Source organism: Oryzias latipes, chromosome 13, assembly GCF_002234675.1.
Source record: "Oryzias latipes chromosome 13, ASM223467v1".
NCBI classification, from domain to species: domain Eukaryota; kingdom Metazoa; phylum Chordata; class Actinopteri; order Beloniformes; family Adrianichthyidae; genus Oryzias; species Oryzias latipes.
In genome coordinates this window covers 3891120-3913899 of record NC_019871.2, presented here as the reverse complement: position 1 = coordinate 3913899, position 22780 = coordinate 3891120, and the positions used below count along the sequence as shown (strand labels likewise).

Sequence of the window (22780 nt, the reverse complement as noted above, 5' to 3'; positions counted from 1 at the left end):
GTATTATAATGTTCATTCCTCTCTAAAAACACCCCAAAGCCGTATTTTGATCCGTTCATGCATTTCTGAGTATTCCTCCAAAAACCTGCAGCCCCTCCCAACCCACAAAAACGAGTGGGTTTCTAGCACACTTTCTCCTTGATCGACTAAACTAAGTGATCACATTTATGGATCTAGTTTACTCTGAAAGGCTTAAGAAAAGCAGGAAATAGTCCCTTTAAACAGAATACCAAATCACCTAAAAATTAAAAAATAGTGCTAAAAAAACAGGGAACCCTCACATCAAGAACATGGAGCTCCACTGAACTGTTGACCGGGTTTTCATGGAGACGAAGAATCGACGTCAAATCATTTTAAATAACGTTTCAGGAAAAGGTCAGACTCTTAAAGTCAACCCGCTGACTGGTGTCAGTCAGGACCTGTTCTGCCGCACGTTTTCTGTGTTTGCGATGAGAGGAGCACCGTGAGAACCCAACGCTGACGGCCGTCTTCTCACGTTTCCCCAGACACGTCCTAAAATGACGCAGAGAGGGAGACTGAGGCAGTCTGGGGCCTCCTCTGCTGGAGTACAACCCTGAGGCGGTCTCACACACAGACCCACATCCACCATCAGGCTGCAGATGAAATATAATAAAGTCTCATTAAAATGCCCGTCACACACACAGACACACACGCGTCTAGATGAACCCGTTTCTATGCTGAAGGAACAGCGTGACCTCAAACAGGGTCATCAGAAGACTGCATTTCCTGTTAAAGCATTAAAAGAACTGGAATTTGGTTTGTTTCTGATAGGATTTGTGTGTTTTAGTTTAACCCAGGTGGAGGTCAGAGGAGAACCAGTACTCCTGCACATGGAGGGGGTTCTTCTTGTTGCAACCCCCCCCTTCCCCCTGCAGGTATTCTTGGTTTGGTCCAGGGCAGATCCAGGACAGGCTGGATGTCACTTGCTTGGCCCTTCGGTCCTCCCAGCAGACCTGGAGGGGGTTCAAGGAGGTCTGGGGGTCCTCGATAAGGCAGCTGCTTCTAATTGCCCCAGCAAGAGACGGATTATTGCATGGGGGGGGGCTGCTTTTAATTCTGATTTTTGTGTTGGGGTTTAGTCTAGTTTGGTTTTAGTTTTAGTTTTATAAAACAATGCCTCCACTTTGTTCTTTTCACATTTCTCACTTTATTTTTTTTAACTTTACTTCCATATTTACCGTCAAAAGTTAGACTTTTTACCCACTTTTAGACCCACATGTTTAGTGTCAGTCGACCTAAACATACATTGCTGACTAAATGAACACTAACCCTCTATAGACTCAAAGGAATGCATTTTCCAAACCCTTTTAAGGAAATACTTTTTAAAGTAACCATTTGTGGTCTAAGGCACCGTTTTTTGCTCAAATCTTCTGGAATAACGTTTAATGCTAGAGCGCGAGCTCCACCTAGTGGCCAAACTGAAACACCCTCCAGAAGAGGCCTTTGTTTTTGTAATGGAGCCTCTACAAGGTTAATGATCGGCACATTTTTGTTGGAGCTTCTCCTTTTCACAATTTTACAGTATGTGAACTGTATCAGATTTATCTCCGTTGGTTTGGCTCATTTCTTGAAACAGAAGTTACATTCTTAAAACAACATGGACAAACCTCCAAACCACTTGGCAATTGTTCACAACAGAATGGAATTTCTAAATTATTTCATCAAATTGCAAATGTCTTTGCACATGTCTCAATGTCTCAGTACATCTTTGGAATTGCTTAAGTACAGGTAGCCTACATTTAGCACAATTTCCAAGTGAATAGATCTTGTTGATCTAAACTGATTGTTGATTCTCAGTCTAATGGTTGTTCGCTCCAAAATGAGTCAGCATCATTTCATTGTGTAAGTCATCACATGCACAATAATCTGTTCAATTTTCAAATTAGTCAAGAAGATACAGTTTTTCTCAGTCGCTTTAGTACAATTCTCAGATCAGAATGAAATTCCCAAAACTATTTGTTCAATCTTCACATCATGATGTCACTTGTGCACATCATATAATCAGTTTCTCACTTCTTTGAACAAGTTGCAATTGCTTTGGTACATCCATGCAAATGATTATGTACAATTCTCTGCTCTTTGCTACATTATCAATTGTTTATGTCATGTTGATCAAAATGTATTATATAGTTCAGTGTGCAATAGTCTTACACCTCAAAACACCTAGTCATTAGTTCATCGTATAAGTCATTAACTGCAAAATGGTTGACCAAGTTGTCATAATGTAACAAACATATTTCTCTGCATTGCAAGAGAGGATATTCGCTGTGATGTGGATGAGAATTTGTGGCCTAACATACAGGAACAATAGAGGTGTAGGAAGACCACACCAATTCCTACTGCACTGCCTGGACTGTTGGACAGAATATTGTCCTATCTTTTTTTTCCCTTTGTGTTACTGTTTGCAGTGTGTTTTTTCTGTTGGTATGACATGGTCTGTCAACAAATTACAATATGAACAATAAAAGTGTATATGTGAATCTTGTCCAGTCTCTTGCAATCAAACAAAAAGGGTGTAACTTCCATTTTATAATAATTGTCATCCAAACTTTAGCCATAGTTTCCATCAGAACCTCCCTCTAAAGTACACAGTTATATTGACAACATGACTAAGTCATTTGACTGTCTTGTTCGTAGACAATGACACAAGGACTTGACATCCTGATGGCACTGACATGTTCAATGACATAAAGACTTAGTTTTGAGAGATGAACTAAAGATTTTGAGCATGTTACAGGCTTTTGGAAGAAATCCATAGTGTTTTGCTGTTTGTACAAATTGTTTTGAGAAATGCACACACGTATTTGCAAACTTCAATTCTGATCTGAGAATTGTACTAAAGCTACTGAGAAAAACTGTAATACCATGAATCCCATATATGAATCCCTTGGAACATTTGATACATTTATTATTATTTTTGATTTGATCCCTGAAACTGAGAGCGGTCTTGTTTGTCCTAACCTAGCACTATATGTTATTGAATGGGACAATGTGAATTTCTGGTTCACTACTCATCCAAGGATGGTCATAGTGTTCCTACCACCTTACTCTCCTTTCCTCAATCCTATTGAGGAGTTTTTCTCCGCTTGGAGGTGGAGAGTTTTTGAGCATCGGGCTCAAGATCAGAGGTCCCTGCTCCATGCAATGGATGCTGCGTGTGAGGATATTACAGGAGATCAGTGTAGGGATGGTTGCGACATGCACGCCGTTTCTTCCCTTGCTGCTTCGCAATGGAGAATATAGGCTGAGATGTGGACGAGAATCTGTGGCCAGACAGACAGGAGGGTGAGCACGATGGCCAGGAGAGGGAGGGTGAGGACAGCGACCAGTGAAGAACTGTTAGTTGTAAAACTCAAGCATTATTTACAGCCCTGTAGGCTGCATATCATTTTCATTGTTTTTTGTTTGTGTTTAAATTATAAAGTATATTATGCTGCATACATTTTCTTTTTACTCTGATGTATGAAAGTTACTTTATGTGTGTGAATGGTTAGAATTTCCTTGGCAGTATGAGTGCAATGTGTGCTGTTACTGTAAACCTAAGAGGCTACTCTCACCCTAAAATCCTTTTTCTTTTTTCAGTTTTACACAAAATTGTTTTCTGTTAGCTACACAAAAACAGTACAGTTACCATTGTCAAAAAAGGACTGAGCTAAGACTGAAAGGTGGACATGAGGGAGATTTCAATGGTCCTCTGCTATAGTGACAAAACATCTAATCATTCTGACTTGCAGTGCTTACACAATGCCAAAGGGACAAAGTATTTTGGGGGCACTGACGGTTTAAATGAAAAGGAAATTTAGTTTTGACTCATGAGTGAATTGTTTTGGGAGAGATATGAGCTTTTGCAGGTGAACCATGGCGTTGTGCCGAACCATTCCACATTATTTATGGATATATTATACACATAATATGAACATCTTCAAAATATAAATATATATATATATATATATTTGTGTATTTCTATAAAAATATGTATGAAAACATTTAATCAAATTGAGTGGATTGAAAGATTCAGTGAACTGCGAATCGAATCAAATCGATCAAATTTTTTATAGATATATTTTTTATTATTTTAAACAATATTTCCACAATAAAACTGAACGGAAGAGGATTAGGGCCGTGGAGAAAAAACATAAAAAAGGGCGTAGAAAATTCTGACTTTTTCTCTGAATTCTGAGATTAAAGTCAGAATTTGCCCCCTTTTTTTCCCTGTGGCCCTAATCCTCTTCCATAAAGCTGCAATTCTACAAAAAAAAAGGAAAAGGTAATTCTGAGCAAAAAAAATGTCATTTTTTAACCAAAGAAAATCATCTAAACTGAAATCAAGATTCTTTTAAGCTGATCACAGCATCATGAGCTGACTATTCAGCCGAAAGTGACTGAAATGGAGTTCTGCTGGTGCCGAGCGGAGAGCCGAAGACCAGCAGATTACATTTAGGAGATAGGAGGAGGGAGGAAATGCTCGGCTGAATGGAGAACTCAGAGGGGCTATTTTCTGACCCGCCGGTCCTGCTGAGGGATGTGTTAATGGACGGGGCGGTGATGCTTCCCAGCAGTCCCAGGGCTGGTCCTCCTGCTGGGAGGAAAAAACCTGCCCCAGGTTCTGTTCATTTCATGCAGAACATGGATGAAACTGCAATGCAAGCACACGCTGTCCTCTGCTTCCTGCCAGCAGTCCAGATCTTAACTATTTGAAAAAAATCAGCTTTTTTCTCTCTGATGATTTTTAGGAGGTCAGAGCGTATTGAACTTGAGCTGTGTGAACCAAAACAAACTGTTTTGATCTTTTTGGAAAGCTCCTCTCACATCTGCTTTCTGATTTTAAAATGGAACAAAAAAGAAAAACTCTGAGATCAAAAGCTCATCTTAATAGAAATACAAGAAGTGAAGAGGAACTAAAGAGGAGATTAAACTTCATTAATGTTTGACAAACATTTCCTAAATAATCCTGATTGTAATGGCCAAACTCTTGTAATTTTTCCTCTGACATGGTCTTTTTCTGCAAAACCTTAATAGGGATCAATAAAAGGTGAAAAAGTGAATTTGTCTGTGAAATTGGAACCAAAGCGGGTAACCAGGAAGACCGTTTGGACTCTGAAAATAAGAGTGAATTCATTTTGGGGTCAAACAAGTTGAGTAAAAAATGTTCAATAAAGAACAACAAACACGTTCAAAGCATACCTTTATAATTTATAATGTTTTTTTTGGTGTCTAAATCAAATTGCAACTCAATGAGATAATTTGTTGAGACACAAGGACGGTGTTTTATTTTGACGGAAAACTTGTCCTGTTTTTCTTTTCATTGAAATGTTTTTAAGCTTCGTGTGTATCTTAATATATCTTTTTACATTTACAGTAAACTCAAAGGGTCAAATTTGACATTTGGTGTGTTTTAATTTCACTTTACATCTTTTCACAGCGAACACAGAAAACTCTTTTTGATTTCAGCGGGAAGTTTCAGAGGGTAATAAGCCACGCAGGCCACAGGGGGGCAGCAGGGTCGTCCGTTCCAACAATTCCTCGGTGAAATTCACCTGCGTCTGCTGTGCTGCTGAGAAAAAGTAACATCATACCTTCCTGGATGTTCAGGAATTTCTGTGTTTGGTTTTATTTACCCCAAACAGCAGTGGATGCAGTTTATTTTTTACATGACTGTGGAGGTTTTACTTGTTTGCGCGGTTCATGGAGGACCTGGGGAATCTCAGACTGAAGCTGGAACAACAATGATCATTTTATGCATAATTTCAAGATTAAGTTTAATTATACAGTTCAAGTTGCGGCTCCTGTTCTCCAAGGAAAGCTCAGCTCAAGAGACTATAACGGAACCTGGCAGCAGTTGTAGTCAGAGCTCCAGCTTTAGTTGACAAAGCTCATTTAGGTCCAATCAAATGGAGGTTTTCAGCTAAATTGACGTTTTATTCATCAATTCAAAGGTTTTATGTTGTGCAAATAGTGGATCCCATCCATTCTCAGCTCCAGACAGACAGAAAATGTTCCGTACTTTAACTTTTTGAAGATGGAGTGAATGATCAGAAACTTTGAAAAGTCAATAGAAACTTCAGTTTTTCAGATGTTGTCCCTTTACACAAACAGGTAAAACATTAAATGTGATGAAGTGCTCCACTCAGCTGAACCTCAGGGATCCACTCTTCACAGAGATCCCTCTGAAAATATCATTTCCCAGGTTCCATAGGGTCTCGTTGACCAAGTTCACATCTTTAAAGTTTGAAGACCTTTCCAGAGTCCTCATCGCCAGAGTTTGAAGGTCGTAGCGTGCTTAGCAGCTTGCCTCTGGTGGCTGCTGGAGGGGATTGTAGTTTTTGGTGTTGGTCGTTGTGAGGAAGGTTGCTCCTGAGTTCAGAGAGGAAAACGTCTTTCCATAAGTCGAGGGTCAAAATGGGGATGAGCTGACTAACTGTGAACCACCGATTCAACGATTCGAGGTTCAAATCCAAGCTCTGCGGCTCTCTGGGGAGGCGGAGGATTCTCCCGCATCAGTGTTCTCTGGGGCTCGCCCACCTCAGAGAGGTTAGGCCGTTGTCCTGGAAAGCCTCGGTGTTTGAGATTAAAAAAGCAGCGTGTTCTTTCATCTCAGCGTGGAGCTGGTTCTCTTGGCCCGGGATCTTCTCCAGTGTTTGCAAGACTCCACCTGTCTCAACAGAGCAGCTCCACGGCGATGGGTGTGACAGATGCAGAGAAGTATGCAGATGTGCACACGTTGGGCAACAGTGAAAGCGTCGGACAGTCCACTCTGTGTCGAGCTCGGCTCATGAGAAACTACAGTTCTGTAGAATGACCAACAGTTCAGTGAAGTCTGAAACCTGAACAGCGCTTTTCCAAGAAGAGGTGACACGGAAGCACGCTGTAGCACAGCAGGATCACTCAGAACACCATGCTCCTGTGGTGCCATTGAAGTTTGAACAGACTTCTGTTTCCAGAGGAAACTCGGAATTACAGAAAAGCTGAGTGAATGACAGGGAACTACTTGGAAGCCTAAACAGTAAGGAAAAATGCATTTTCCTCTTAGCCATTGCTACAACCGAAAAAAGAACATTTTCTAGCTCAAAATAAAATGTTAATGCTTTAAAATTGATGCACTGAAAGCTTATGAGCAACTTCTCTATAAAAGCTAGGACTCCTTTAAACCTGAAGATCTATTTTAAAGTCTACATGATTTAATGTCATGCATGTGAGTTAAAAATGGGAGTCGTACGTTTTCTCCCACTGCTCATCTTTCCACCACTATGTAGCGCAATTTTCTTTAAATTTTGGTCATTCCAACGGATTCTGAAGTGGTGAAAATCAGCTTTGAGCTGATATTCAACACTTTACAGCCGCTATCAAGGTAAATCTTCAGAGTCCACTGGATTTATACAGATCAGCAGTTATTTTGCCGTCACCGGCTCCGGTGTTAAAGGGTCATTGAGTGTAACTGTTTTAGGCCATCCTAACCTGTTTGCTGAGACATTTCTTCACTTTTTTGTTCTTATTGAAAACAAAGAGAGGCTAAAGAAGAGGATTTTCTCCTGCAGACCTCGACAGAACCTTGTGGTTTAAGATCTGACACCGTCAATTATGATTGGAATTTCAAACCTATGTGGTAAAATCCCTGATGTGTGATCAATAAAAGGGCAAATTTTCATCATGAAGATGTTTCAGGCTTAAAACAATCTAGCAAATAAATATGTTGTTGGGGAAAAGAGGTACTGTATTCCTTGGACTTGGACTCCTGCATCTGCGACAGGAGCATAGGACAAGAGGAGCAGTTTTAACCATTTATCTTTTATTTTCAGGAGTATTTTACAGTCAACAGCACATACACGTAGCTAACATTTTTTTTTCTGTTGGGTGCGCTTCATGCCTCCCTTTTCCTAGTATAGGACCCTGGCCACAGGAAGAAATACAGACCACGGATGTTAAGACACGAAAGCTCAACACCATACATGGAAGATAATAATATAAACAATGGATTGGATTTTTCTGCGCTTAATGTGTGTCCATTATTCATTCACTCCACATTCATACTTGGCGATGGTAAGGTATAGCTGCCCTGGGGTAGACTGACAGGGACGTGGCTGCTAGTACGCACCTCCGGCCCCTCTGACCATTACATTTATACGCATTCACCAGTGGAGCCACTGGAAGCAGGTAGGGTGAGACTATATTTTAGCCGCACGAGGTTGAGGTCCAGTGAGCGTAGAAGCCACTATCCAAGATGAAACATCCAAGATCCATGAGTACATCAAGCTCAAGGCCCCAACTGACAGTGTGCTCAGTGAATGTCTCAGGCAATGGAGAGCAGAGGATACAGTGCTGGAGGACAGATCCTCATGGGAGGACAAACCCCTGGATGGGATGTACCACCGGACCATAACTGAAGTGGCTGATATCAAGAAGTCCTACCAATGGCTAGAAAGGGCTGGCCTACAGGACAGCACTGAAGCACTCATCCTGGCAGCTCAGGAACAAGCCCTGAGCACCAGAGCGATAGAGGCTCAGATCTACCACACCAGACAAGACCCAAGGTGTAGGCTGTGCAAAGAGGCCCCTGAAACAATCCAGCACATAACTGCAGGGTGTAAGATGCTGGCAGGGAAAGCATACATGGAGCGCCACAATCAAGTGGCTGGAATAATATACAGGAACATGTGTGCAGAATATGGACTGGAAACCCCAAGGTCCAAATGGGAAACACCTCAGAAGGTGGTAGAGAATGAGAGGGCAAAGATCCTGTGGGACTTCCAGATCCAGACTGATAGGATGGTAATGGCAAACCAACCAGACATTGTAGTGTTGGATAAAGAACAGAAGAAAGCCGTTGTGGTGGATAGCTCAGTTGGTAAAGAGCAGGACTGCCTCGCAGGAAACAAGTAGTCAATGTTTTGATGTATTGTAAGTATGATGTTTAAATTTACAGTTAAAAAAGGAAAATGGAGTTACTTTTCTTGAAAAAAATATAGTTACATAAAATTCTTTAACAGATTTAATGAAAGTTAGGTTATGATAAATAAAATTCTACTAAATTGGTGATTTTACTGTTTAACCCTTTTCTGTTTGTTCTTTCTGGCTGAAGTTACTAACTGTTTTGGTGAAGTCACTCAATATTCAGCCATGTTCAATCGTTCAATAAAAAGAGAAAGAAAACGGAAGCGCAAGTAAGACATGTGCGCGCGCTGAGGTGAGACATGCGCGCGCAGAGAGAGAGAGAGAGCGAGAGAAGGAGAGAGAGAGAGGGAGGGAGGTAAAGTCACAGGCTCTCTCCGTCTCTTTCCTCTGCAGTCAGTCCGCCAGCTCGGTTCGGCTCGCTGCGCTCTGGCGCTTCTCCCTCCCCGTGTCTGAGTTCCGCAGAGCGCGAGCCAAACCGGGTTTTTCTAAGGATACCGGCTGCCGCGAAGGAGGATCCCGGCGCCGCTGATCGTGAGTACAGACTTTTCTACCGGGCTGTTCTGCGGCAGACCCGCGTCCTCCTCAGAACCTCCAGCTGTTCCTTAACTTTGACCCGAACAACTGGAGATGTAGGTCTTCTATCACCGCTGACCTGCGCTGTCGGGTCTGTGCCAGATTCAGCGCAATTGACCGACGCCATTAATTATAAATGATGATTCCAGAGACCCAACCCGGTTCTTCTGGACCTCCTCAGCTGCGTGATCTGCACAGTGGGATGTAACGAAATCCAGCTTCATCACTGCTGCTGAGCAGCTCCAAGACTTCGTTCTTTGCATGTAGACTTTCAGTGTTTCATTAATGAATTAAAAAAGTTCAAAGTCAGCTCTGCCCTTTAGTGTTATTGTTCATAAAGATCAGTACAGTTAGCCTATTTCTATTTCACAGGTGTAATACTTCCGTTTATCATTTTACCACTGATTATCATATTTCAGCATTATCAGTTCTAACAAATGATTTTTTTTAAACACTTCAGTAGCATTTGTAGTAACAAAAATAAATAAACAGCTTTAGGTTTTCTGTAGTTTTTGGGATTGGTTAACGTATTTTGGTTAATGGGCTGGCATAGCATTTTAAGCTTTTTAACGTTGTTTTATCATTTCTAATTTTAGGATTTTTTGGCTACCATTAGATAATTGATTTGTCATCTATTGATTGTTAAGCTAATAAAACATTTAATCATTTTATTTAGCATGATCTAATATACAGATTTAGCAGTCTGGAGGATTTTTTTTAAAGATAACTACTTTTTAGGATAGGTTAGCGCATTTTGCTTCATCGGCTAGCATCGCATTTGAAGCCTTCAATGTTTTGTAAAATGCCATTTTAGGATTTATTATTATTATTATTAATAAAGTATAGTCTTGCAATTTATTGGTTGCTAAGCTAAGTCAAAAATTTTGCATTGTATTTAGGATTTAGCATGATCCTAGTTCTAGCTTTAGCGGTTTCGAGGACTTTTTGCAGCCAATTTTGTATTTGTAGAATTGGCTAGCAAATTTTGGATGGTAATCATGGTTGGCTGTGAAAGTATTTGTAGCTTTTTTTTTGTTTTATCACTGTTCAATATTTTGGTACTATTATTATTATTGTTGTTGTTTAGAATTGATGTTCTGTGTTTGTTGCCAAGCTAATACAAGACTTTAGTTTTGTGTTTAGCATTCTTAGCACAATCTAAGGATTAGCTTTAGCTTGTATTTGTAGTAATGATTGATAGCACATTTCGATTTTTAAAATCTCATTTCAAAGTAGCATTTTAGCATTCATAATTTTTTCAGCTTCTTACACTTTAGTCAGTTTAGCGCTTAAAATATGTTTGGGTAATATTTAAATTTTATATTTTCTGAATGCGGACACTTTTTTTGGTAAAAAAATAAATAGCATTGGATAAGAAGTTTTCAACTTTTTAAGCTAGTTTGTTTCAGAATTGTTGTCCTTGCTCCTTTTGAGCTGTTTTTTTTTTAGCCATGGCATCTGTCAGTGTTTGTCCAGATGTTTAGGCTTTATTTAGCTAATTATGGAATTCATGTTTGCTGTAGTTTAGCGTTGAATTATTCCATGACGCTTTAGCCATTTTATGCTAAAACAGAAGCTAAACAGTCAGACCTTATTCACCTACTGCTGTCTCCTTCTGTTTCCGACAGCAGCCCAGAGCCAAATGTCCGTAAATGAAGGCCACTCCTGAATCCATTTAGCTGGAACTACAGACAAGAACGTATTAAAAATCAGAGCAACAGTGCAGCACTTAGTATAAACGCTAATGCTAATGGAAATGCACCGTAAACACAAACACACATCCAGGCTGCTGTTAGATTTTAGACTTTTAGAAGGGACTTTAATGTCCTAAACTGTTTTTTGCATCGTCAGCATTACTTGTCTTTGTTACCTTAATTTATGGTAAAGAAAAACAGAAGAATGACGATGTTCGACTAAATAGACGAGGACATAGTCCAGCTCAGATTAGGAGCTGTAATTTCCACCAACAGCATTGAGCTGTGATAAACTTGGATGCAAAGGGTTATTCTAAGGCAGCCAGGGGCAGCTAGCAGTCAAGCCCCATGTTTTGTTTATGTTTCCAGTATGGTTTGGTTCAGATAGTGTTCTTTAGTCTTTAAGTGAACTTACAGCTTCCTATATCCACGCTTTGTTGCTCTGACTGGTTGAACGAACAAACGATTTGGACTCTAGTCGTTCATGCAGCTCTCCTCTGCTGCTGGATCTTTAACAGTGATGACTTGCTAAGAACTCATAGTTTGTAGCTTAAACTATTTCCAATTCTGGAACTGGAAAACAAAAATATTTAATGACAGAAACCGTCTGGTTGGTTCCAACACCAGCCGGGATTGTTGCACCGTTGGGAGTCTTCCGTCTTTGGCTGGAGTTGATTTTATGTTTGAGGTCACAGGTTTGTTTGGTTTTGGTGCTTTTGGTTTGACGTCGGTTGATTTAGCAAAACTCCATCCACTACTCACAGGTTTACTAAAAACTGATTTTAAATAGTTATTCCACCACATGGTTTTAGCCAAAACAACATGTGCAGATGATAAAAAGAAATATAACCTCACAGTGTCATTTTTTTTTGCTCATGTTTGTTCTGTATCTTTCATTACACATCAAGTAGACAATCCCCTCGCCATCCTCCTCCTCTTCCTCCTCCGTCTCCTTTATTGAACTATTTCTGACCTCTTTGGAAACATAAGCTGTTTTAGCTGCACCCTTGGAGGCAGGAGGATGGCTGTGGTTCGCTCAGATCAACAACTCTACTGTTCCTCAGATCAGCCGGATGGCAGACGCTCCTCCATCATAGGACCAGTCACATTCGTCCCGCCACATCTGGTTTACTGTCGGCCTGGTGCGTCAGATGACAACACTTTCAGTGTGCGGTTTACAAGTCTGAGACGTTCAAATTAGGATTTGTCTCCAACACCAACCCTTTTGAATATGAACTGGAAAAAGTACTGGAAGCTCAGCTTGAAGAAAAGTGTGTAAAACGGCTGAAAAAGAAGCCATGAGATGCTGAAGATGCTTCACTGTGTGTTGGGTTGGGTAAAAAAGTAAAGTGCAGGTAAAAGAAGCTTTATAAGATTCTGGCAGATTAAACCAAACCCGGAATAGGATTTTCATTTATTTGTACAGTTTTTTTTCTGGCACCAAACGCTCCCAACGAACCGTGCAGAACCTGAAATATGTAGTCAATACTAAACATGTTTGACATCTGTTCCTTTCTGATGCATTACTGAGCGAAGCATCAGATTAGATTTACAGGAAGTCCTCGGGTTACAGGGAGGTGAGGCTGCACTGCGTTTGCCTCGCTGCTGCAAAAAGGAACGCTGGAGCAGCGTGGAGGATTGTCATGAAATGATGCAGCTGCACCGGGGCGGGGGGCTCAGGATGCCTGGCTCTCAGCTTCTTTAATTGGAGAAACTTTTTGGAGATGTGTCAGGATGGCAGTCTCCTGGTGTCGGGGAGCGCGCTCACACCCGTCTGTGAGTTCCGCTGTGCTTCAGTGCAGCCGAACACTTTTGTTTTCCCACAGTCGAGAGCTTATTTGCTTCGGCAAAACGCCGACCTGTGCTTTGCTGGTTGCCTTGGTGACGGGCTAATGATTAGTTTTCGCTGACATTGTGTTGCACCTCGGTGCATTAACTGAGCCCGTTTAAACCTGTAATTTTAATGCTCCATCACTTCATTACATGACTCGGCCTAATCCGACACATTTGATCTTTCTGCAGTGGTGAGGTCATCCGTCCTCCCACATCAGTGACCTAACGCCCTCAAAGTCCCAAAACAAAACAAAACAGGACAGACCACCAGAATCTTCCCCCAAAAAACGGGCTTTTCTTGTCTTACCTGCTGTTGGGTAACTGGAACAGGTGTGTCCAGCCAATCACAGGCTGCATGTGTGGTAGGAGAGGAGGCATGACCTCAGCCTTTCAGTTTTCTAACTCTGATGGAGAGAAGGAGAGAAGATTTCGATGAACGCCGGCCTCCTACAGAGGAGCAACAAAAGTATTTAGCAACCAAATGTGCAAGTTGTCCCACTAAAGAAGAGAAATGGAATGCAGACGACCAGTTTAAACAGGTGACATCAAAGCAGGTAACAAGGAAATTGTTAAAGGACCTATACCAGGTGTGCGGACAAAATAGTTGGTACCCCTCAGTTAAAGAAAGTCCACAATGCTCACTGAAATGACTTCAAACGTTCAAAAGTAACAATAAATTAAAATTTGTTGAAAATTAAATAATCAAAATCAGCCATTACTTTTGAGTTGTAGATTAACAGAATTATAAAAAAAAACAAAAAAAACTAATGAAATAGGCCTGGACAAAAATTAGTGTTGAAGATGTTCCAAACAGGATTTTTAAATGCAAAGAATGAGGTTAAAGAACGAATAGATGGAGGAAGATTGTTCCAATCTTTGTAATAAAATGAATATTTTCCGATTTTCCTTTTTGACTCTTGGAACAACAAAAAAGATTTGATCTGGATGACGAAAATTATAAGAAGACTGAAAAGGAATTAGATATTGTTTGAGATAATCTGGGTAACTGAGGTTAATACATTTGAAGATGTACAATAGCCTGTGAAGTTGGCGTCGGGAGGATAGGGGAAGCCAGGACAGTTGTTGATACATCAGACAGTGGTGAGTTCTGTTATGAATAACATTCAGTGGTCGGAGGTTAGAGAGAGGGGTGTTTCGATATATTATGTCACCATAATCTAAAGTCAGGATAATCAGTTGTGAGATAATTTTCTTCCTGACTGAGAAACTAAAACAATTGATTGATAGATAAAGTCATTTTAAACGATAAGAAATTGTATGGACAATGGACTGTATATGAGCACTGAAAAAGAGTGAGGAGTCAAGCCACAAACCAAGTTATTTGAATTTTTCTGCTGCTGAAATGGGTGACATGTCCATGTAAGTTAAATTTATTTCATTTGCAGCTACAGGACATAATCTTTTTTGGAAAAACATAAAATAGGATTTAGATTTGTTGAGTAGAAGCTTATTAGATTGTAACCACAATTGGACAGAATTCGGAAATCATGTTGAATTGAGTGCTGAATGTCAATAACATCAGATTTAGATGGTAATGGCGAACCAACCAGACATTGTAGTGGTGGATAAAGAACAGAGGAAAGCCGTTGTGGTGGATGTGGCAGTGCCAAGCGATGGGAACATCAGGAAGAAGGAACGTGAGAAACTGGAGAAATACCAGGGACTCAAATTCAAATCAAATTCAAATTCAAATTTTATTTGTCACACACACAATCATACAGCGTACAATGTGCAGTGAAATGCTTAGGCGACCGCCCGCGACCTCAAACAAGAAAGAATATCAATAGGAATAGGAAGATAGATATAAAATATAGGAATATACAATATAAAAACATAAAAATAGAATGTCCGAATGTGTGCAAATATGCTCTAAAGTGACATATGTGAAAGTGGCTTGTGTGTATAATGTCCATGATTACTGGTTAAGAGTCCGTATCGCCTGCGGGAAGAAGCTCCTCCTCAGTCTCTCTGTGTTGGCCTTCAGAGAGCGGAAACGCTTTCCTGACCGCAACAGCGAGAACAGTCCGTTGTCGGGGTGGCTGAGGTCCTTTGTTATCTTCCTGGCCCTGGTCCAGCACCGCCTGCTGTAGATTGAGTGCAGGTCAGGGAGCTCGGTGTGGATGATGCGCTCAGCTGAACGCACCACCCTTTGGAGAGCTCGTCTGTCCTGCATGGTGCTGTTCCCGAACCAGGTTGTGATGTTTCCCGTCAGGATGCCCTCTATGGTGCAAGAGTAAAAGTTCCTAAGCACCACAGAGGGCAGTCTAAAGTCTCTCAGACGTCTAAGATGGTAAAGACGCTGCCGGGCCTTTTTCACCACGGTGTTGATGTGACAGGACCATGACAGGTCCTGCGTGATGTGGACACCGAGGTATCGGAAGCTGTTCACTCTCTCCACTGGGCTCTTGTCGATGACGGGGGTCTGGTAGTTCCTCTTCTGCTTTGTGGCGAAGTCCACTATCAACTCCTTAGTCTTGCTGACGTTTAGGAGGAGATTGTTCCTCTCACACCAGTTTTCCAGATGTCCAATCTCCTTCAGGTAGGCCGTCTCATCATTATCAGAGAGACTCAGAGAAGAACTGGAGAAAGCATGGAAAGTGAAGGTGACAGTGGTGCCAGTGGTAATTGGAGCACTCGGGGCAGTAACCTCCAAGCTGGAGGAGTGGCTACAACAGATACCTGGAAAGACCTCAGACCTCTCAGTCCAGAAAAGCGCAGTGCTAGGAACAGCTAAGATACTGCAGGACCCTCAAGCTCCCAGGCCTCTGGTAGAGGACCCAAGCTTGGAGGAGAAACCACCCGCGAAGGGTGAGAGGGGCGTTTTTTTTATTTTATTTTATATATATATATTTGACTAAAATACTGTTTAATAAACATAGTATTATGAACTATTAGTATGTTGTTTATGTACTGATAATTCACAAACTACACAGTAAGAGTACACAAAGATACTTTTGTATTAACAGATGAGGAGTTTTATTACAAAAACAGAAAGCAGCGACTATCGTATGTCGTGCTCTCCTGTAAACCATGCAATGGGGGGAGCGTGCCACGGAAGGGGGGGGGGGGGGGACTACGGAGCAGGGAGTAGGAGGAGACTTGCGGGGCAAAAGTCTCCAGTTGTCCGGAGTGGTTTTCTGCTGGGGACTTGACGTGCTGCGGGGCAAGTAGCGACTTTCTCATGACAGAATTTGCGCGCAGTGTATTTAAACAGTGACGTATGTATCAGAGGATGTCCAACTGGCCGTTTTGCATGTCCATCAAGTCCCGTATTGTCGGTGAGGATTTTGATTCGCTGACGGATTTTTTAGAAGTACTTTAAACATTTTTTGGGTAATTTATCTTTGCTGGCCTGCGGTCTACCCTCATGTCCTTGAAGATCGACTGGTCGATTGCGATCGACGTAATGAGCAGCCCTGGCCTATACCATTCTATTCTTAAGCCTTTTATAGTAAACCACATGCATGTACAGGATATGATACTATACAACCTTTGGCACACTAAAATATTTTATTTTGGCAGTTTATTTTCCAACCCAGAATTAAGACAACACGATCTCTGAGGCTCCGCCTTTCACTCCTTGTGGGTGCCGCCCATTTCATGAGGTCAACCTAGAGTCGGTCTCTGCAGCGTGTCTGCGTTTCGCCTACAAAAGCAAACAACATCCGGACATTTGCAAAGATGGATGGAACGAATCAGTAGAAACGTGAAAATCTCAGATGAACTCGTCACCAACAACTGCCCGTCTCTTAAAATCTGTCCAAATTACTTTTGGTCAAAATGCTTTGCCTACTATTAGATGATGTACAACATCTTCTTTTAAAATGAAAACGTGAGCCTTTTTATTTTATTTTTCTAGTCTTCTTGTGTGTCTATCCTCTCCTGCTGGTAAATCTGACGGCATGTTTTGATGCGGTCATGTTGATGTGAATTGAATTCACATTAACTCTGCTGAAGCTCAGCTCCTGATGTCGAACATGGTCCATGTGAACTGGTCTTCCTGCTTCTGTTTGGACAGGTTCTGATAGAGAAGTCTGTATTCCTGCGACCCGTTCGGTTGTTTTCTGTACAAAAACAGTTTTTTTTTCCTGCAGTCAGACTTGCTGCTTTGTTGTTTCAATACAAAGGAGGTGGTGGTGTGAGGAAACTTTGTAGTTTTCCACAGGAGCTCGTCTGCGTGCAAACGAGAAGGCGTGACCACCGCCCCGATATGAGACCTGCACTAAAGAGGAAAGAAATAGAAGAAACAAATACCTGTCTCCCTTTTTTGTCCTCGTCATTTATCTCCCTCTGAGTGACGCCATCCCCATCCGACCTACAACCGTTTGTCCTCCTTGACCTTCATATCACTATGCCTCCTTACTTCTCCTCCATTTGTTTGTCTTTCATCAACTCTGAAAAAGAGCTTTTAAAAAGTTCCTCTGGATCTAGTTTTTAAGAAGAACCTGTTTCGTTCACGCTAAATGTCTTCAGACATTCTACAAAACAAGACAAAACCATCTGAACTCTAAAAACCACAGACCAAGAGGGTATTTATAGTTTTAAGAACATAAAACCTCCAAGACAACATGGCCGTTGTACCGTATGTATTTACTAAAATTGAGTCCATCCATCAAGTCCATCCCAGTTGCTGAAGGCCGTAGTGACATTCACCCCCATACAGGGGCTGCAGGCTTTTGTCTGCGAAAGGTCGTAGAGAGGAGAGGCCGCATCCTTAGATTGTCTTGCAGCCCTTGAGACTCGTACGACCACCTTCGGGAACGTCATGAAAATGGAACGTACCATTATCGTGTGCATGGTTTCTATATCATGAAGCATTTATAAGGCTAATGGAATTATGATGTCTAATCTGAGGCCATGGTCCTTGACCGGAGAAAGGTAGTTTGCCATCTCTCGGTCGGTGGAGTGTCCTTGCCCCAGGTGGAGGAGTTTAAATACCTTGGGGTCTTGTTCACGAGTGAGGGAAGATCGGAGCGTGAGATTGACAGGCGGATCGGAGCGGCGTCCGTAGTTATGCGGTCGCTCTATCGGTCCGTTGTGGTGAAGAGAGAGCTGAGCCGAAAAGCAAAGCTCTCAATTTACCGGTCGATCTACGTTCCAATACTCACCTATGGTCATGAGCTATGGGTCATGACCGAAAGAACGAGGTCCCGAATACAAGCGGCTGAAATTAGCTTCCTCCGCAGGGTGGCTGGGCGCTCCCTTAGAGATAGGGTGAGAAGCTCGGTCACCCGCGGGGAGCTCGGAGTAGAACCGCTTCTCCTCCACATCGAAAGGAGCGAGCTGAGGTGGCTCGGGCATCTAGTCCGGATGCCCCCTGGACGCCTCCCTGGAGAGGTGTTCCGGGCATGTCCCACTGGGCGGAGGCCCCGGGGAAGACCCAGGACACGCTGGAGAGACTACGTCTCTCGGCTGGCCTGGGAACGCCTCGGGGTCCCCCCAGAGGAGCTGGAGGAAGTGGCTGGGGTGAGGGAAGTTTGGGCATCTCTGCTCAGTCTGCTGCCCCCGCGACCCGGTCCCGCATAAGCAGAGGAAGATGGATGGATGGATGGAATTATGATGTTCGGGTGAGGCTCTCATAAGGTGCCCTCATGCTTCACTCTAGTCATTGCTAAAGTAAGAGAACTGGCTCCTAATGACTGCGCGTGAGGGCTGCATGCACGGGGTGTGCACGTGATACGTTAGCACCACATTTCGCACCGAGCCTCTTCCATCTTTAGACGGCGGATATGCGCTTGTAAACGGTGGAAAAAGAAGACTCTCCTCCCTGCTTGTCCAGTGTGAACACAAACGTGTGTTCAAGGATGCGTGTTTGTTTAGCATGTTCTTGGAAGTGCTTCAGATGCCCGGTGTGTACGTAGCTTTACTGAAACTGTCGGGTCTTTAATCAGGTCTCTCCACAAAAAAAAAAAAAAAAACTCTATTCTTTATTTTACCACTTCTATTAAGCTGGAAGTTTTTGACCAGTTTTGTCTAAAACGTTGTTTTTAAGGTCCTACAGAGGAACATCTTCAATAACTTCTCAGTTTCCTGAGTGGAAAAGCAGTAAATAGGGAAAGTAAACAACCTGTTAAAGTATAGACTTTCCAAATCTTTCTGTCGTCTCTTCCTTATTTGAACGGAATCGTGAGTGAAGATTTTCTCTCTTTCTTCTCCCTGCTGTGGGGTTCTGGTGTTTCTGGAGAGCTGCTGCATCACACATCTTGTTTTGTAGAAATGGACTCTTTCTAGGTCATTTTCCAGCAGGAATCTCAGAGTTCGGCCTCTTTTGTTGGAGTTTAACAGCAGTCTTTGTGTGCTCTGCGTCCAAACACAACAATTATTGCTCCCGGAGAAGCTCCGCAGGTCAGCATGGCGGGAGATGATGGCATCGGAGCGTCCTGCACGTTGACCCTTGCTGAGAGAAGAAGGGCTTTCATCCTTCTGGTTGGGGAAAACGGCGCCTGAAAGGGATGTGGAGGGAGCCGAGCGGCTGTGCAGAATGTTAAGACGGACCCGTTTGTTCTGGAGCAGGACGCTCTGCCAGGTGAAGGGATCAGACGCCGGTCTTCTGCTCGCTCGGCCAGAGCTTCACGTTTGTAAATCTTGTTTTCTAGTCGTCCTTCCTGCGTTGATTCGTCTGAGGTCGGGTCAGTCACCGCCTCCCTTCACAACTTCAGTACAACCTTTAGTTTAAGAGCAGCACTTCCTGTCAGACTTTTTTAATAAGCTTAGAGTAAAAGAGATTTGATTAAAAACACATGAGAATTTAGATATAAGATTTTTTTAATCCAAAACATGCTTGTTTCTGGACTGACGAAGTCTTCCTTGAACCTCACTGATCCATACAGTTTGGACTAAAACCTTTTTTTCTAGCAAAACAACATGACAGCTCCCGTTTGTTCAGGAGATTCAGTCAGAGGAATGAAGACAGGCAAAAAAATGGAAAGATTTAGAAAATTAACAAATCTGGGAAGAACAGAAGAACATCAGACAGATGACCAGCAACAAGCCGAGTCTCCTAAAGCAGTGGTCCCTAACCACCGGGCCGCGGACCGGTACCGGGCCGCGGGACACTTGGCACCGGGACGAACAGAAAGAAAAAAAATTTCCATTTTGCTTTGACAAGGGGAAACGGTCCAATGAAGGGACAGAAGAGGAACCGGCATCCGCTAAAAAAGGGAAATCTGCCTTTAACAGGCAGCGGTAAACGTGCTTTGCGTTGCATCTCAACACCCCCCACCACCACCGGTCCGCGGTAAACGTGTCTTGCGTTGTACCGGTCTGCGGTGACAAAAAGGTTGGGGACCACTGTCCTAAAGGATCATCCACAGACATGAAGCAGCTGGAAAACTAACAGAGCAAAACATTTAACACAAAAGAAATGCATCAAAAGGAGATTAATCATTTAAGTTTTTGCTCCATTAGTGACAAAAAAACCTACTTATTTTCATTTTTTTGCCCTGATTACATTTTAAATGAATTATTTTAACTTTATTCCTATTTTAGTTTCAGTTTTTTGTACAAAAATCAAAATAAATGTCTCTGAATTATCTGACAGACTCTGGTGGACATGAGATTTAAAAACCAGGAGATTGACAGGAACTGAAAACTTTAACGGCGGGGGGGATGCCCAGAACTCCTGGGTGGTGATGGGGTGCTCGTCTGGGGCTGTGGGCGCCCTTCTCGGGTGGGGCCCTGCGTTGGGCTCTCCCTGCGCGGCGGGGGGGCTGCTCTCCCGGTTGGGCTGGGGCGGCGCTCTCTTTCCCCCCATGCCTCCCCGCTCTCTGGCTCTGGGGGCCTCGCGGCGGTCCTGCTGGCCCTGGCCTGGGTGGCGTTGGGGGGATTCCGGCTGCCGCTGCTGCTGCGGCGGGGGTCTTGGGGTGGGGATGGCTGGGCACTCTCCCTCCTTCTTGTCACGTTCCACCATCCATTTTAGAAGAACATAAACACTCACCTGAGCACTGGTGTTAGCTCACCTCTACATAAATAGTTTGCATGATTGAATGAAATATTTCACACTAGTTGGTTTAAAGGCATAGGTATGCGTTCGTGAACACTATCTGTTTTGTGTACATGTTGACATGTGGACATTTTTTTGCAGCTAGCAGGTGTGTTGATAACATTTGAGTGTGTGTGTGTGAACAGGCCCCGCCCTTTTTGTACTACATTTGAACCTTACCGTAATGATAAACAACCAGTAAACCTGTCTGCTCTATGCTGCTTCATGGTCTCACCCCCCCCTCTCACTATCACCCCCCCCTCTCTAACATCCCTCTCTCTTCTTCCCCTCTTTCCTTTTCCGTCCGGTCCAACACCAAAGGTTTTCAAACATGATTGAAATTAATAAAGTTTGGCCTAAACTACAAAAGGGGTTTATTCAGACATACCTTTGGTTTGTCTGAAGATTAATAACCCCTATTGTTAAAATATGTCCAGCACAAGAGGCCCTCAGCTCTCATCTGTTTGCCCAGCTGTTGGACAGGACAAGTTAAAAAAATAAAAAACAAAAAAGCTTTCCTTGTCTAACTGTTTAGGGACATCTGGTTGAGTAATTTGGCTGCAATGTTAAAAAAAGCGATTCAATGCTTAATTTTTTGGCTTTTTCATACACATGTTTGTGTTTTTAAACACACTTTGCTTCAGTTAAAGTAAAAATGATTCATGACAGACTGGAGCTTTAAGATTGTGGAGTTTCAGAGCGAGACACATGTTGGCTAAGCTAAATGTCTGTTCGCCTCATAATGACCGACAGCGGATGGAGCTGTTCACAGGCAAATGTGTCCCGTTAGCAGTGTGATCGATGTTCTCGTACAGATTGTGTTTTCAGTCAAGTTTCTACAAATACAGACGAGGGTTTTGGTTCTAAAGCCCCCAGAAAAGGAGCGGTCTCTGTGTTCTGGTTGTTTTTTTTAATTTTTATTTTTTACACTTGTTTGCATGTAAATCCACTTGTTCCTCTTTGTGAAACACAATCAGCTGATAAAACCTGATCTGAAGAGCTCATTACAGCACATTGGGCAGGTCTTTGTGCTCCTGAAGTGCCTGTGCTGCAGATGCTCCAGCAGTTTGGTGTCAAACTGGGGTTTTTAGAGAAAACGGGAGGCCCTTAGTTTGTCAAATTTGGTTTTTAATGGAGTTCTCCTGAGCTCTGCAGTTCTGCGGCTCCGCTTGACCTTCCCACTCACAGCTCCAGCCTCCATTAACTATAATTAGTCCCACCGTCCTGCAGGCATGGCAGAAAGTGTCCAAGATGCCATCAGGGAGAAGGTGATCGCACCGAAAACGAGCGCATCCTGCCCGGAGCCGGCGTTCCTCCGTCTGCTTGTTTAACCTACTTTGTAAAACACGTGTTGGGAATAAATATTTCATGGACAGGGTTTTAATTTGCGGCTGTTTGTGTGTTCCTCAGTGGGCGATTATGGAAGCAGTGATGACTTAACCTCGCTGCTCTTTGCCTGACTGTCTGCCAGACCGTCAGACGGACACAGGAAACTGTTTATTTTTGGAGAAATCCATAATAAACACAATAGTTCGCAGAAGTATGTCTTCTGCAGTTAGGAGTTTTACTTCTATTTATTCCTAAATTACTTTTTTCAAAACCTTGAATCAAAAGGATTTTCTGTATGTGCAATATATCAGTAAGACGCAGATCAATAAACCAGCAAGACGTGGATCAATAAATCAGTAAAGCGCGGATCAATAAACCAGCAAGACCTGGATCAATAAATCAGTAAAGCGCGGAACAATAAACCAGCAAGACGCGCATC

General features: G+C 42.6%; 1 protein-coding gene across 1 annotated transcript in view; it reads left to right on the top strand.

Annotated features, from left to right (window-relative positions):
• Positions 1-9151: 9151 nt before the first annotated feature.
• Positions 9152-22780, top strand: part of gpr4 (G protein-coupled receptor 4) — a 54681-nt gene continuing 41052 nt past the window's right edge. Inside the window, exon 1 of the mRNA XM_011482224.3 lies at positions 9152-9441. The gene's annotated coding sequence lies outside the window, so the exon portion shown is untranslated. The remainder of the gene's footprint in view (positions 9442-22780) is intronic.